This window comes from Meles meles, chromosome 7, assembly GCF_922984935.1.
Source record: "Meles meles chromosome 7, mMelMel3.1 paternal haplotype, whole genome shotgun sequence".
Classification (NCBI taxonomy): Eukaryota; Metazoa; Chordata; class Mammalia; order Carnivora; family Mustelidae; genus Meles; species Meles meles.
This window is the reverse complement of record NC_060072.1, coordinates 15358608-15374086: the sequence shown is the minus strand read 5'-3', so window position 1 is coordinate 15374086 and position 15479 is coordinate 15358608. Positions and strand designations below refer to the sequence as shown.

The 15479-nt window shown below is 49.6% G+C and overlaps 1 long non-coding RNA gene across 2 annotated transcripts in view; it reads right to left on the bottom strand.

Moving 5' to 3' along the window:
• The window catches only part of LOC123947115, a 118227-nt gene that overhangs the window by 51085 nt on the left and 51663 nt on the right, over window positions 1-15479 (bottom strand). The window lies entirely within an intron of this gene.

Here is a 15479-nt window from a genome sequence, read left to right as displayed (position 1 = left end):
GCTATGTACCAGGCACTAAGGCGCTTGGAGATACGAACGTGACTGTTCCTTTCCCCACGGTGCCCGCATTCCGAGAAGTCCATCGCCAGAGCCTGCGCCCAAGTGCTTGCAGGACGCCCGGAAAAGGTATGGCTATCATGGCCGAGGAGGCTTGTGGGGGTTGATTGACGAAATCTCATAGGTGATGTCTGAGCTGAGCACGAGCTTGTCGTGAACAGGAGGACACTGCTGTAGCCGGAAGAACTGGTTCAAACGAAAGGCCATAAGCAAAAGGCACAGGACGTGTTTGCAGGACACGCACGGCTAAGCAGGACTGAAACAAAGGTACCCCGGCTGTCCTGATGGGACACGGGAGTAGCAGCATTTCAGGCAAGGGCAGCACACAGCGAGAAACACCTGCCATACAGAGCTCGGCTTGGAGAGGGACAGACAGCAGGAAGCGAGACCAGACAGACCAACTGTTTGTCGCCTTAGTGCCTGCAGGGGCGAGCGGGGCCCGGACTGCAGCGGTGGCGATCAGTGTGAAAGAGGAGGATGGGGTCAAGAAGTGCGTAGAAGGCGGAATAAATTCAGTGAGGTCTTGGAGAAAAGGCAAGACAGAGTTCATTTCAAATCTGACCGAAAGGACTCTAGAGAGAAGGTAATCTAAAGCAGCGGCTGCCAACCCATGAAAGAAGCGTCTTTGGGTCTGGGAGTCGGTGTGTGGAGCGTCAGGTTATTTCAAGGAATGACAAATCCCCGAGGTCCCCGAGCATCACTTACACACTGAATAGACAATGTCTCAGACTTGTGGGCACTCCCATTTTACAAATATTGTACAGATATATCTTGATGTGATGAATAAAAGTTCATCCATAAGCATTACGGAATTCATTGTATCCCTTCGCCCATCTGTCTGTATTGGCTAGACTTTCTCGTTCAAAATTCTGCTAATAAAACAGCCATCGTGTGGAACGGAGATCCACAAGGTTCAAGCTTTTAAAAAAAAATTCTCGTAACTGAAAAGACTTAGAGCTCTTAGCAACACATAACAGAAAGCCAAACTAGCTTCATAGTGGAAGAACACAAGGGTATTTTTCTGTTAAAGGAAGGAGCCATAAACAACAAAGCTGTGCAGAGAACAGAGATGAAGTAGCGTTTCAGTAACAACCGACATCCGAGTCTTGTTATAGCGCAGGAGGAGATAAAGGAATTTATAAAATCCTTTTTTCACAGTAAGTGACTTTTAAGCCTATTATTTTGTCTTCAAAGTGAGAAAACCTCAACATGAATTTCCTTCTTTCCTGCTGTAACAATTCTAATTCCCTCCTCCTCCACCCTCTCCCTCCAGATAGATAAGCTTGCTGGGAATAGAGTCGAACTAAGGAAAGAAAAACAAATGTTGATAGATTTTTTAAAAACGCTATCTCATTTTACCCAAAACAAAGACCCCTGAAACTAAAATCTTGACTATAGATTAATGTCTGATTTCTAGGTGGTTAAAAGAAAAGTTACCCATGGTGTTATAAGGAATCCATTTTCATACCAAAAGCTCAGTAAGCAATGGAAAATTAAATGAAGTAAATTTCATCCTAAAAGTCTATGTGAGCCATATAAGGTTACTAACTATTCAACAGTCAAGAAAAGAGAGAGTCCATATAAACCAGAGAACATAGTCAAAAATTATATTTTTAAACGTGCACGTGCAGTGAGTTCAAAGTGATTCTAACTGCAGACCTTTCTGGTTAAACACAGTACTTTGAAAACCTGCATTGACCTTGACCACCTTCTGGAAACCGATGAAAATGCAAGTAAAAGGATGTTTTTTCAGGAAGGCTTAGGACAGTGAGACTGAAGTCCAGAAGAGGACAAGCAGAAAAGAGCCACCCACAAAAGTTTAGAAACTGGAAATCAGATGAACCAGGGATAACTGACACAGAAAGAAGGTACCAGATATCAAAAAACGAAAACCTGCAAGGGTAGGGGAATCCAAAAGCATGAGAATACCTGCTAGAACCGGCTCACGGAACCAGAGCTATCAAATTTTAAGGAAATTTACAAGCTGGTTAAAAAGAACCATCATTAAAAATTATGTAAACCTCAAACTACATTTAATAAAACAAAGGTAACAGCTGTTCAAAAGTCTTCTCCTCCCTCTTATGTTACTAGGGACTAGGTCTTACCATCTCTCCTCCTGAAGTCATTCACATCTGTTGTGTCTAGAAGGTGTGACACGGGTGTCCGACTGCACATTTCTTCCCAAGTCCATGTTCACTGATGTCATGGCGGTACCTAAGTTCACTTACGGTGGGAGGACTTACACCATGACAATGAGCCAACACTGCACACCAGGGCTTTCCTCCCTGGTGAGCCAATGAAACGGTTGCCAGCACGTGCTTGTGATAAACCGCAGACCGTTTAGGCCTCAGAGATGCAGGGCACTTCTGAGATAAGGGTGTAGGTAGGGTTTAAAACTGGCAGTCAGTCGGGCTCCTCTCCACCACCTGCGCCCCTATATACACAACCAGGCAGTCGCTATTCTAGCTCCCAGGGTAAGGTAATGCAAAGAGCTCAGGTTTGGAAGTACTTTGGGGTACTTTGCTGTAAACAGGAGGATCGAAAAAAACACCTTCTCCCAGTCAACTCCAAGGACACCTGTAACTAGGACTCCCGCCGCTGAAGAAACAAACCCCAAAAAGGATCTAAAGAGACTGAAGGTTAGGGCTCTTCCAGGGAAATGGCCAGATCCTGGCCCTTCCACGCTCAGTGAAGACACATCTCCTTCCTTCCTGCATCAAACTTGCGTTTGATACTTACTAATGTGCCCCGGGATGCTTCACGCGCAGCAGACAACAGTGAACAAAACAAAGACCCTGACTGCAAGGACTGTGCCTCTTCTGGATGAAAACAGACAACTACAGCATCACAGGAACCCCCCTCCCCAACAACACCCTACCAGACGCGTCGTGGGGGCCCCTACAGCCCATGTTAACTAAAGCACAGGTAGGTCACGTAGAAGGTCACTGCCCTTCTCACAGGGCAGCAGGGAGGGCCTCTGTGGTAAAGGGTTATTTGAGCAGACCCGAAAGAGGTGAAAAAACCAAAGGAAGTGGGGGGCGGGACGTCTCTCCAGGCAGTGGGAAGAGCCAGCGCGGAGCCTCAAAGCAACAACACATCCAGCGGGCAGCGGGGAGAAAGGCGAGAGTCAGAGAGACCATGAGGCCAGAGCTCCGAGGCCTTCCAGGGCGCACAGCGAGCGCAGGCGGAGCCCGCAGCTGGTGCTCACGGACTCGCTCTCGGAAAGATGAAGGGACAGTCGAGGGACAACAGACACTGGAGGAAACCCTCACATGGGAAACAGACCAAAACAAACAGAAAGGGGGGGCGCCCAAGAAAACTCCTACAAACTATGATGAATTATCATTACAGACTTCAACTCCAATATCAGAATAGAGATTAAGCAATAACCAAAAATAAATAAGAAATCTGGAGCAGAACAAGACAAGGGAGAATCAACTGACAAGCGAGAAGCTCGGTGGCGAGAGGCTTGGCCCTTCAGTGCGGCTGGGTCCCTGGAAAACCCCGGCCGTATGCGGGGCCTGGACGCAGCGCGCACGCGACGCCTTCCGTGGGGACCAGAGGGGGACCAAGCCGGCGGCGCAGGGTCGGGACAGGGTCGCGACAGGGTCGGGACACGGAGGCCACTGGGTTTCAGGCTTCTCACACTCCCTGTGTTTGTCGCCACGTGCGTGGCTTTCCCCGGTCCTTCAAGAGGTGGATTTTTTAAGTTCTCCCCAGTCTTCACTGTACTTAGGGGAACCCAGGAAGGGGGGGGGGGGGGTTGTTCCTAAGCTTGTGCCAAGATGCCGGCGACAGGAAAACCCAGTCCTCCCTCTGCGTGTCCCCTCCCCCACCCCAGCACAGCCACCCGCGCAGCGCCCCCGCCCCCGCCGCCCCAGACGGCCTCCTCCGCACGAACAGCGACGCCCCGCAGGCAACAGCGACGCCCCATAGGCAACGGGGGGCCAACCCCGCCGGGCCTCCCTCTACCTGCCCGCAGGTGGACCGCTCCGTCCCGCAGGCTGCCCCGCCCCCACCGCGTCACAGCTCTGAGTTGTCACCCCAGACACTCCCGAGCCGCCCCGACCCGCTGTGGACAGGAGGGTCCGACGACGCCCGTTCCTGGGCGGTGGGGGCGGCAAGTTCCTACCCAACTCCCGGAACTGAGAGAACCGTTTTACTCACTGGATCCCCCGCCTGCTGGAAGAAGACACAGGTCACCAGCAGAGCTCCCACGCTCTCCCGGCCGGCGCACCGCTGCCCCCGGCCCCACGTGTTTACCCGCGCGGAAGCCCTCCGGACCTGCCCTCGTGGAGGCTTCCTGACACCGGCATGATTGATCATGATTGAGCACATCAGCGGCCATTGGTGATTGCCTCAGCCTGAGCCCCCTTCCCGAGGGTCAGGAGGTGGGTCTCAAAGCTCCAAACCCCTCATCACCTGGTGGATTCCGGCAGCCAACCCCCACCTGCAGGTGCTGGCCCACCAGTCCCCTCATTAACATAACAGAAGACAGGCCTGGCTCTCTTCACTCAGGAAATCCCCAGGGTTTTAGGAGCTGTGAGCCTGGAACCAGGACAAAGACCAAATATTTATTACAGTATCACAGCTTGCTATCCTCCTCATCCTCATCCTCATCATCGCCAGCAGGAACCTGGCTGTGAGGAGCACGGTGAAGGTCAAACTCGGGACAGCCTTACAAGATCTTTAGCAACAAATGTCTCCCCGGAAATCATCCGACAGTTAAACCGCAGAGGTCCACAGCTGCATTAGCATCCAGCCCAGCCGCCCTTGTGTTACCCTCACCCGAGGTCGGAATCCTGCCATACTGTACTCGGTCACTGTCTCCAATACAAGAGGAGGACCCCAGGGAAAGAAGGTAGAAGTAAACATGACAGGCATTATCTCACTTAATACACCTGCAGGTCAGGATTCCCACACCTTCTAACTGATAAGAAACCTGAAGCTCAGAAAGATAAAGTCCAGCGTCTGATGTCACAAAGCGGTGACAGGCAGAGCAGGGATTCCCTGTCTCTGTATCACCCCCAGTAGTATTTTTTTAAATATTTTATTTATTTATTTGACAGACAGAGATCATAAGTTGTCAGAGAGGCAGGCAGAGAGAGAGGAAGAAGCAGGCTCCCTGCTGAGCAGAGAGCCCAATGTGGGACTCAATCCCAGGACCCTGAGATCATGACCTGAGCGGAAGGCAGAGGCTTTAACCCATTGAGCCACCCAGGCGCCCCCCCCCCCAGTAGTATTTTACGTAACTATCCCACAACTGATTTACGGTTCTCCCTAAACCTGCACAATGGCTCTCTTCCCTTCCTATGTCAGGGAGGCAGGAAGGAAGGAAAGAAGAGAGGGAAGGGAAGCCACCATTCACCAGTCTCCATTTGTCACCTCTAAATGCTCAGGAATACTTTAGACTATGTGCAGTAAGTACTCACTTTAGGACGCTATGATTTGTAAGATCACCTAAATGGACCCAACCAGTATGCCCACCCTATACGCGCAAGCCAGTAAGAACAGACACCTAGATTTTGCGGGGAAGAAAGACAGGCTATTTACTGGTTGGCACCACCCAGGAGGAAGGGAGCCAATGCTCCAAAGTCCCCCGTTTCCTAACAACTTCCAAGAGAGGACTTTTTTTTTTTTTTTTTTTTTATTTGACAGAGAGAGATCACAAGTAGGCAGAGAGGCAGGCAGAGAGAGTGAGAGGGAAGCAGGCTCCCCGCCAAGCAGAGAGCCCAATGTGGGACTCGATCCCAGGACCCTGAGATCATGACCCGAGCCGAAGGCAGCAGCTTAAACCACTGAGCCACCCAGGCGCCCCCAAGAGAGGACTTTTAAGGGCAAAATTTGGGGCTGGGGTCCTCGGAGAAGGTGTTCACTGTTGACTGGCGCTCTGGTACCACTTGGTCTGGTCCCCCAGAGGTCTTTTCCATCTCAAGAGACTTGGAATTTGAAAAATACCTTGACTTGCAAGCTAGTGGGGTTGCATTCCTACAGGGTGCTCAGTTGGCCCAGCGTGCCTTGGGGGAGAGAGAGGACCTCTAGGGTTCCTTCTTCCAACTGAACCAACAGAGATGCACCTAGCTTCAATCATTCCCACTGCCGTCCTCAGGACATGTTAAGGCATAGCCACTGTTTTGACTCCTAATTTACAGAGGGGAGATGGGAGTCAAAGGTTAGGTAGGTTACTTAGCTAGCTAGCTGGCAACCCAAGTGGCCTCAAAGGCACAGGGGCAGACCCAAAGCCCTGCGGTCCAAGGGAGCCGTCATAGGGAGCGGCCTCTTCTTCCCGCATCTCTAGACAGGCTTGCGGAGCGCCCCTTGATACCATCCCTAGTTTCAAGTCTGAGTATCTTGGGAAACTGACCAGCCCTCATGAAGGCCAGGTACCCTCCTGGGGCCACCTCTCCCCTGGGCTGCGGAGGCCGCCCCAGTCCCCTCCTGCGCGATCCCTCCGGCCCAGACTGGGTCCGGAGGGGACGGGAGCTCAGGCCTCCAGATGCGAGTCTCCTCCCCAACCACTGTCCCCGCAGGGCCAAGCCTCTAAGATGGGGGGGGGCGCAGACGGTGGAGGAGCCCCCATTCCACGTGCCCGCCCGTGCCCCTGTGCACTCCCTGCCCCCGGGGGGACACAGCCCGGGGGACGCACCTCCCACCCCCACCGCACCCTTTAGCAAACACAGCGAGGGCTTCCTCTCCACCCAGGCGGGAAAAGCCACCCCGTCCCGAAGGACCGGACCACAAGCCCCCTGATCTTAATACTTCCCGAAACAGGAGCAAAAAATGAAAAGACACTCCTGGCCTGCAGGCCGGTCAAGCAGCTCTGGCTCCCCACTCACTGTGGGGAGAGGAGGGAGGTGCAGGTGGGGCGTGGGTTGGTTGGAGACAGATGCCCCCGCCCCGTTTCTTCCTGGTGTCAAGTCACATAATTTACAAGGGAGAAAAACAAAACAAAACAAAACAAAAACCGGCCGATCTGTGTGATTGCTTTCAGGCTTTGAACTTCTCCATCCTTTGGGGCTGATTATGGCCAAGTGACCCATATTTAAAAAGCATTTAGAATAAAATGATGCACTTTCTTTGTGCCGTCGGGTTCCCTGATGAAAAGAAAAATGTTTGAAAATTGTCCTTTTTTGTCGGCGGTAATGGCTGGGCTCTCCTGCAGCTCGTCCCCTCCCCGGTGCGGGCACAGAAAGGGCGGGGTAATCAAGGGCACAGCTGTGGACACTTTATGGCCTGCTGGGGGGGAGTGGAGGGGGTGGAAGGGAGGAAAGAAACAGATTGACTGTGTGTCAACAATCGTCGCTGGGAAAGCGAGAGCTCTTGGAGACCTCTGCAACGTGAAGTCCAAGATAAATGATGTCCCTGTTTGGCAAAGGAACAAAATGGAGGTGAAATTCAATAAAGGCTGGCTGAAAAGAGAAGGGCCCCAAAGGCCTTTCTCTGCAGCTAGGCAGCCCACAGAAATAAGCAAAAGTGGCCAGAGGAGAGGAGGCTGTGCGGCGGAACAAAGGCCCAGGCGGCCACCGGGCACCGCCCGCAGGAGCCCCGCACAGAGCTGGGCTCCCCGGAGCCCCGCCCCCGGAGGAGTGCGGTGGGGGACACGGGTGGAGAGAAATTCCCCAGGAAACTCGGACCCAGATCTACTTCAGGACCCACTCAGGCTTTGCATTTAGGGAAAAGCCGGGAAAACAGGAGACGATCCCTCCGGGGGCGGCAGAGAGGCTGAGTCACGTTAGGATAAAAAAATACATCGCACTGGGGGGTTAGGAGGACGCAGGGGCGTCCAAGCTCAGCGCCCCCCACCCACACCCCCTGGCAGGGCAGGCTTGGGGAGAAGCAGGTCTGCGGGAGCGCCCTACTACTCTGCCTACTAAGACCTCCTTCCAACCCACACCCGGGGAGGCCCGCCCGGATTCCCAGCCCCCAATGACGGACAAACTAAGGCTCCCGGAGCACCGGCGAGGGTCACCCTCTACCAGTTGGACAAAGCAGAGATTCGCCTCCGTCCAGGAGCCTCGGGCTCCGAATGCTCCTGCTCTTTCTCTTGGTTCCTAGCAGCCTCCGAGGCAGCTCGCCTCCGCGGGAAGGACCCAAATTTCCCTCCCCCGCAGCCTGCCAGAGGGAGCTGCGTTTTCTGGGCCCCAAGCTCTGCGGATGTTGATGGGCTCTAAGGGTAAAACAAGTCGTATCCATTAGGAGTCAGGGTACAGAAAGGTCTCCTCACTCTGGCTTAAGTTAGCTAGTTAAAAATAAATTAACCAGTTATTTTATTAGCAAACCGAGTTTGAGAAGAGCAGAGGCGTTGCACTTGGGACAAGCTATGGTGAACCACAGGCTGTTGTGAAGAGAGAGAGAAGGTCAGCTTTTATTAGGTTGTTGGAGGAAACTTGGTTGGGGAGGTGGGGGCGTTGCATAAAAGTTCGTGGGAAAAGGCTTGGAGGTTGTGATTTCTTGCTGGCGGCCAGCGGTGGGTGATGTGTTGTTGCTGGGCAGGGAGGGATCGTCCTTCTTTTTCTTAAAAGCAGAAGATGAGGGGCGCCTGGATGACTCAGTTAAGCATCTGACTTTGGCTCAGGTCATGATGTCAGGGTCCTGGGATTGAGCCCCTGAATTGGGCTCCCTGTTATCAGGGAGTCTACTTCTCCCTCTGCCCTTCCCCTGCTTGCGCGCTCTCTCTCTCTCTCACGCAAATAAATAAATAAAATCTTAAAAAAAAAAAAAAAGGCAGAAAATGAAATCCCTATGTGGAAAATGTGCTCCCTGGTCTAAATAATGACCTTCCTTCTTCCTGCTGGTGACGCAGGCTATGGGGGAGCACCTGCCTGAGCGCTCCCCCTTCAGGGCTCTGACTCCATTTTTTTTTTCCATTTTATTTATTTTTTTCAGCGTAACAGTATTCATTGTTTTTCCACAACACCCAGTGCTCCATGCAAAACGTGCCCTCCCTATTACCCACCACCTGTTCCCCCAACCTCCCACCCCTGACCCTTCAAAACCCTCAGGTTGTTTTTCAGAGTCCATAGTCTCTTATGGTTCGCTTCCCCTCCCCAATGTCCATAGCCCCCTCCCCCCTCCCAATTCCACCTCCCCCCAGCAACCCCCAGTTTGTTTTGTGAGATTAAGAGTCATTTATGGTTTGTCTCCCTCCCAATCCCATCTTGTTTCATTTATTCTTCTCCTATCCTCCTACCCCCCCATGTTGCTTCTCCATGTCCTCATATCAGGGAGATCATATGATAGTTGTCTTTCTCCGATTGACTTATTTCACTAAGCATGATACGCTCTAGTTCCATCCACGTCGTCGCAAATGGCAAGATTTCATTTCTTTTGATGGCTGCATAGTATTCCATTGTGTATATATACCACCTCTTCTTTATCCATTCATCTGTTGATGGACATCTAGGTTCTTTCCATAGTTTGGCTATTGTAGACATTGCTTCTATAAACATTCGGGTACACGTGCCCCTTCGGATCACTATGTTTGTATCTTTAGGGTAAATACCCAGTAGTGCAATTGCTGGGTCATAGGGTAGTTCTATTTTCAACATTTTGAGGAACCTCCATGCTGTTTTCCAGTCTGACTCCATTTTAAATGAGGTTTCCTTTATTATCGCACCCAAGCTGAAATCCAAAGTGTGTGATTCAGCCGCTCCGTGATGTTAAAAAGAACATCGCTTCACCTCAAGTTAGTAGCAAGATGACAGGCCTCCCAGATGTCACGCGCAGACGTGAGAGTAGCTAAGGTCATCTAGCCCTGTGCCTCCTTCTCAAGGGTAAGGAGACTTCCCAAATCCTTCCAGTAAACCTCCTGAAGACTCTTTGAATGGAATCAGATCACCTGCCCATCTTTGAACTGACATTATTAAAGGAGAGGAATTGCCCTTAGTTAAATAAAGCCTAGACATGTCATCAGGGCTAAAATCGGCTTCCTCTGAAGCCCAGGGTAAGGAGGGAGACAGGAGAAAAAAACAGGGGTCTGTTGGAAAGGAGATGAAAGTGAATTCGGGGTACGTCCACTAAAGAGGTCTAAAACACCCACGGACTTTGACTCTCCAGCCGCCAGAATGGTGGAAATGAAAAAGATGAAAAGTGCCAGAAGACCAAGTAAGTTGGCAAAGGAGGGAAGCGACCAGATCGCCCATACGCCCCTGACGGTGGTGGTTACGTGGTACATCCACTCCAGTCTTTACTGAAGCTGAACGCATGGGTGCTGGGTTATGCACCAATGCTACTCCTAGAAATACACCCGGATGTTCACCGGAAGACCTGCGCTAGAATGTTCCTGTATTCCTGAGCGCCTGAAACTGGGAAGGCACCCAATGCCCATCAGCAGTGGACCAGGTAGGCAATTGTGGTGAATTCACACAGCAAAGAGAACGGACAGCCCCTATCACATGCAATATATGTGAATTTCACACACATATTGGGGAACAAAAGAAGCCAGGGAGTGTAGAACCTCACAAAAATGGGAACTCCAAGGGGCTGACTCAGCAGTTCTACTGTGACAAAAGAATATTCTGTGTACATATAAAATATTATCCGTATAAAGTGCAAAACCAGAGAAGTCATCTCCCCATGGAGACACACAGCAGTCTCTAGTCCTCTTGCAAGGCTAGTGCCTGGAAGGGAGCATGAGAAGGGCTCGTTTTCATGGAGAAGCAGCTGTACATTCATGAGACGTGTGCATGCCTGTGTGTACATTGTGTCCTCCTGGTTTAAAGATGCAGATTCTAGAATCATACCAGCTTGGAACTGAATCCTTGATGCATCAATTAACTTGCAGAGTGACTTGGGGCGAGTGACTTCACCTCCTGAACCTCATTTTTTCATCTAGTCTCTGGGGATAATTATACTCATGCCATAGAGGCTCACATGAAATGAGAAAATGCATATAAAATGCATAGCACGGGGGCATCTGGGTGGCTCAGTTGGTTGGGCATTGGACTCTGATCTCAGTGTCGTGAGTTTGAACCCTGTGTTGGAGCCCTGCATGGAGCCTACTTTAAAAAATAAAATGCCTAGAGGGTAGGGAGAGGGTGGTGGGGTTATGGACATCGGGGAAGGTATGTGCTATGGTGAGTGCTATGAAGTGTGTAAACCTGGCGATTCACAGACCTGTACCCCTGGGGCTAATAATACATTATATGTTAATAAAAAAACTAAAATATTTTAAAAATAAAATAAAAAATAAAATGCATAGTACAACACCAGGCACACAGTAAGTAATCAATAGATAATATCTATTAGTGTTATTATCATCATCATTCATCACAACAAAGACAGGGCCTTCTCAGGCACATTATTTACCCTGAAGGACCTCAGCAGTAACGTTAACAGTTTTAGGGCCATTGGTGACAGGGACTTCATTGCAATGAACTGGACCATTCAGGAGGAAAATGGCGGGCTCCACAAAGGGACGCAGACCAGTGCTTCTCAAACTTCGCCGCACATACAAGTGCCGGGACCCTGGCTAAAATGCAGATACTGATTCCATGGGACTGAGTGAGCTGATGTTCTACGTTTCTAACAAAGTCCCAAGTGAAGCCGATGATGCTGGTCTGCAGACCATACTTCGAGTAGCAAGACTGCAGGTCTTGGAGAATGCAGGAGTTGGAGGAATTTGAGACATTCAGGGTGTGTGCACGCATGGGAGGTAGCTTTCCCACATGGTGGAGATAGAATGTGGTGCAGCTTCTATAACAAATGGTGCCTCGCATGCCCTGCACGGTGCTTCTGCTCCCTCCTCAACCCTAACTGCCATGCCTGCCACGAAGTATTTGTTTGTTTTCTTTTTAAAATGAACATATGAGGGCGCCTGGGTGGCTCAGTGGGTTAAACCTCTGCCTTCGGCTCCGGTTGTGATCTCGGGGTTCTGGGATCGAGTCCTGCGTCGGGCTCTCTGCTCAGTGGGGAGCCTGCTTCCCCCCCCCCCCCGCCTCTGCCTGCCTCTCTGCCTACTTGTGATCTCTCTCTGTGTGTCAAATAAATAAATAAAATCTTTTAAAAAATAAAAAAATAAAATGAACATATGAGACAGAAATTGTATCATAAAAAAAGGCAATCAGAAACTTCAGGAAATGAAAAGCTATACACAAAAGGAAATGTAATCACAGGCAAGGACTTGACTTGATGAAGAATAGTTATTGATTCCAAATTTTTAGAATCGACACATAGATAAAGTGGAGAATCTGTAAGTATCATTACCCAACAGAATTTAGATGTATCCATCTTGACAAGACAAGGACGAAAGTGTGAAAAGTGAAAGTAGGGAGGAAAGAGCTAAAGGGAAGGCAGGAACACTTCAAAATCTCATTTTAGGAAGTGATGAGTCAAAAAATATTGCTCAAACTTGACTACGATTTATAGAGTTTACTAGAAAGAGGACAGACCTTTGCTTTGGTCGCTATTTATCCCCAGTCTCTGGAACAGTGTTTGGCACAGAGGAAAAGTTCAACAAATACTTGTCAGATGAAAGGAGAGCAGAGTGTCAAAGCCTAAAGTTACCTTGGAGACCACCTCAGTCCACTCCTCTTTTCCTGATGATGAAAACAAGGCGCAGAGAGCTACAGGAAGTTGCCCGAATCCCACCGCTATTTTGTGGACAAGCCAGAGATTAAATTTAGATTCTCTAAACTCCCAAGTGTTGTGCCCTGTCCCCCAGGCTGCCATCGTCAGCATGAGCCTTCTTCTGGAAGAATCCCACTGCGGTTTGGCAGAAGTCCCTTCCAGTCTAAAGAGTGCCTCCGAGAGGTACCCTTAGGGTACCCTTGTGGCCGGCTGAATGGCACCAAGGAGCCAAGACGGGGATGGGAACCTCAGTGGACTGACCCCAGTACCACTGACCTACCCACCAAAGATAATCATAGCTAAGAGTTTAGCGTGTCTTCCTCGTCTCTCTCCTTTTTTAATATATTTTACAATTGTGATCATATTGCATGGAATTTTACCTACTTTTTTCACTTATTGTTAATAACATGACCCCCTTCTCTGTGACAGCATATTCTGAAACACTTGGTTTTCTAGTCACTTGCATAATATTGCCTCACACGGCTATACTCCCCTTAAGCATCCCCCCACCGCCCCCCACCACGGCTGGCGGGTGAGGTTGCTTACTATTTTGGCTTTTATTATTTGGACCTTATTGTAATGGCCTCAGTGAATGGCTCTGTAAGAAAATCTCTGCATCTCTTAAAACTGGCTGAGTGTAGACTCCTAGAGCTGGAGTTACTGGAAACAAGGAAGAAGCATTCCTAAGACTTTTGTTACCTGCAACCAAACTGCTTTCCAGTAAGTGACGCTGTATTTTCTAAGGGACCCTGTGGTGCATCACATTTCTACCTGACTCGTTACGGCTGAGGCTCTGACAATGTGTTTCATCAAAGAATGTCAGTCCTTTGATTCCATGGCTCTTTCCTCACCCTGTGTGTGTCCATGGTATCGCTCAGGTCATTCATTCATTTAACAGACACTGAATAAAAACTACATAGAATCTGTACTAGGCACTAGACAGTCTGTGTGCGTACGGTCTATGTATTAGTGCCTGAGATCCATACCTCATAGTCTTTACTCCAACTCACAACTCTAAGAAACAGTATTAGTATTTTCCTCACTTTACAGCTGAAGAGATGAAATACTTAGAAAAGTTGAGTAGATTCCCCAAGGTCACGCTACCATAAGTGACAGGACTGGAATTCAAACCCAGGTTCGTTGGACTCAAAGCGCGTTGACTTTCCACCATTAACTAACAGTTACCGGCCCCAGATGTGGGCTGCCAGGCTGGGCCTGTGGCGCTGACTGCTCAGAGTCTTCAAGGCCCTTCACCAATCTCTGCCCCCACGTCCCAATATCTGTTAGCCTGCTCGCTCATTATTCCCAGCGTGGGTCCTACCGCACCCACCTCCCAAACCAGTTATTGAGGAAATGCACTTCGAGCACCATCACATAACGGGGTCCCGGTACACGAGAGACACAGTGCTGTCTCCATGGACCTCACAGTCCAGTTGTCGGGAGGAGACAGACAATGCGCAGGTGAACAATTGTGTCATCACAAATTAGAAAAGCGCTCCGGAGAGAAGAATCGGGCAAAGAGGTAGGAGGTGGACGCAGAAAGGCTGGAATGGGACGGCCACGTGCAGAAGACTAAAGCTGTCTCAGTCTTCCCTTCTTGGCCCAAGGCTTATTTCATCAAGAAAACTAAGGAGCTACATACAAGATCCCTTTCCATTCAGAGGTTTTGAATTTGGACACATCTCTGCCTAATCCCTTGCAGCTACTCCAGCTTTGCGGTTTTTCAGTCCTTTTGTTCCAGCTCTAGATTTTAATTTTGATTGATCTCTGGCCCCGTGCTCTGTAAACATTCTTGATTGCATACGCCACCAGCAACAAGCTGAGCTGCGCGTAAATGTTTTTCTTATTTATGTACCAGTGCACGCACAGAAACTACGGTATTAACACACACTATCACCCGTGCCATTCAATATAGTGGTAACTTACTTTAAATTTTAAAAAACTTAAAAACTCAGTTCCTTAGTTGGAAAGGGCCACATTTCAAGTGCTGATATAAAACATTTCCATCATCACAAAAATTTCTATTGGACAGTGCTGTTCTAAACTTCAGACCAAAAGAGAAATGTTTAAAGGGTAAGATAAAAAATTAAAATAGAAATTCCAATATTTTCCTCCCACACCTCCTAAGATCCTCTAGCACATCCCTGAGAGGCACGCAAACCACCCTCTTCTTTAGAGATCACGGCTCTAGATGTCGGATATGAAGAGGGGATTAAAAGCAAAAGCAAAAAACCAAACCAAAAAACTACCTTCCTCACCAGCATGCCTTCTGTCCAGCACTCCAATCTAGTCCAATCCAGCTTCTGGGAGAGGTTCAGGCTGCCATACAAATACCACAGACTGGACAGCTTATGACCAACAGAAATGTATTTCTCACACCTGCGGTGACCAGAGTCCAAAATCAGAGTGGCAGCATGGGCAGGTGAGGGCGCTCTTCCAGGCTGCGGACTTCCCCTTGTACCCTCAACTGCTGGAAAGGGCAAGGGAGCTCTGGCTCCCTTTATCGGGGCGCCAATATCACTGGTGAGAGTTCTACCCTCATGACCCAATCACCGCCCAAAGGCCCACTTCCTAAGACCATCACATTAGGCATTAGGATTTCAACATCTGAAATGGGGGGGGGCACATTCAGACCATAGCATGGGGGGCACAGACGGAGTGATATAAATCAATATAAACACATATTCCAAGAAGCTGCCAAGGCTCCCAACCTCTATGGACAACTCTTTCGTGAGTCCTTGAGAGCAGTTTACACAAAGCTTTAGAGTCAAGCCTCATTTCTGACCCAAAAGTCCATGGCCTGTCTTGCCCACCGAGCTTATCAGTAACAAGGCCAGAATTCTAAGAAGCTTCTG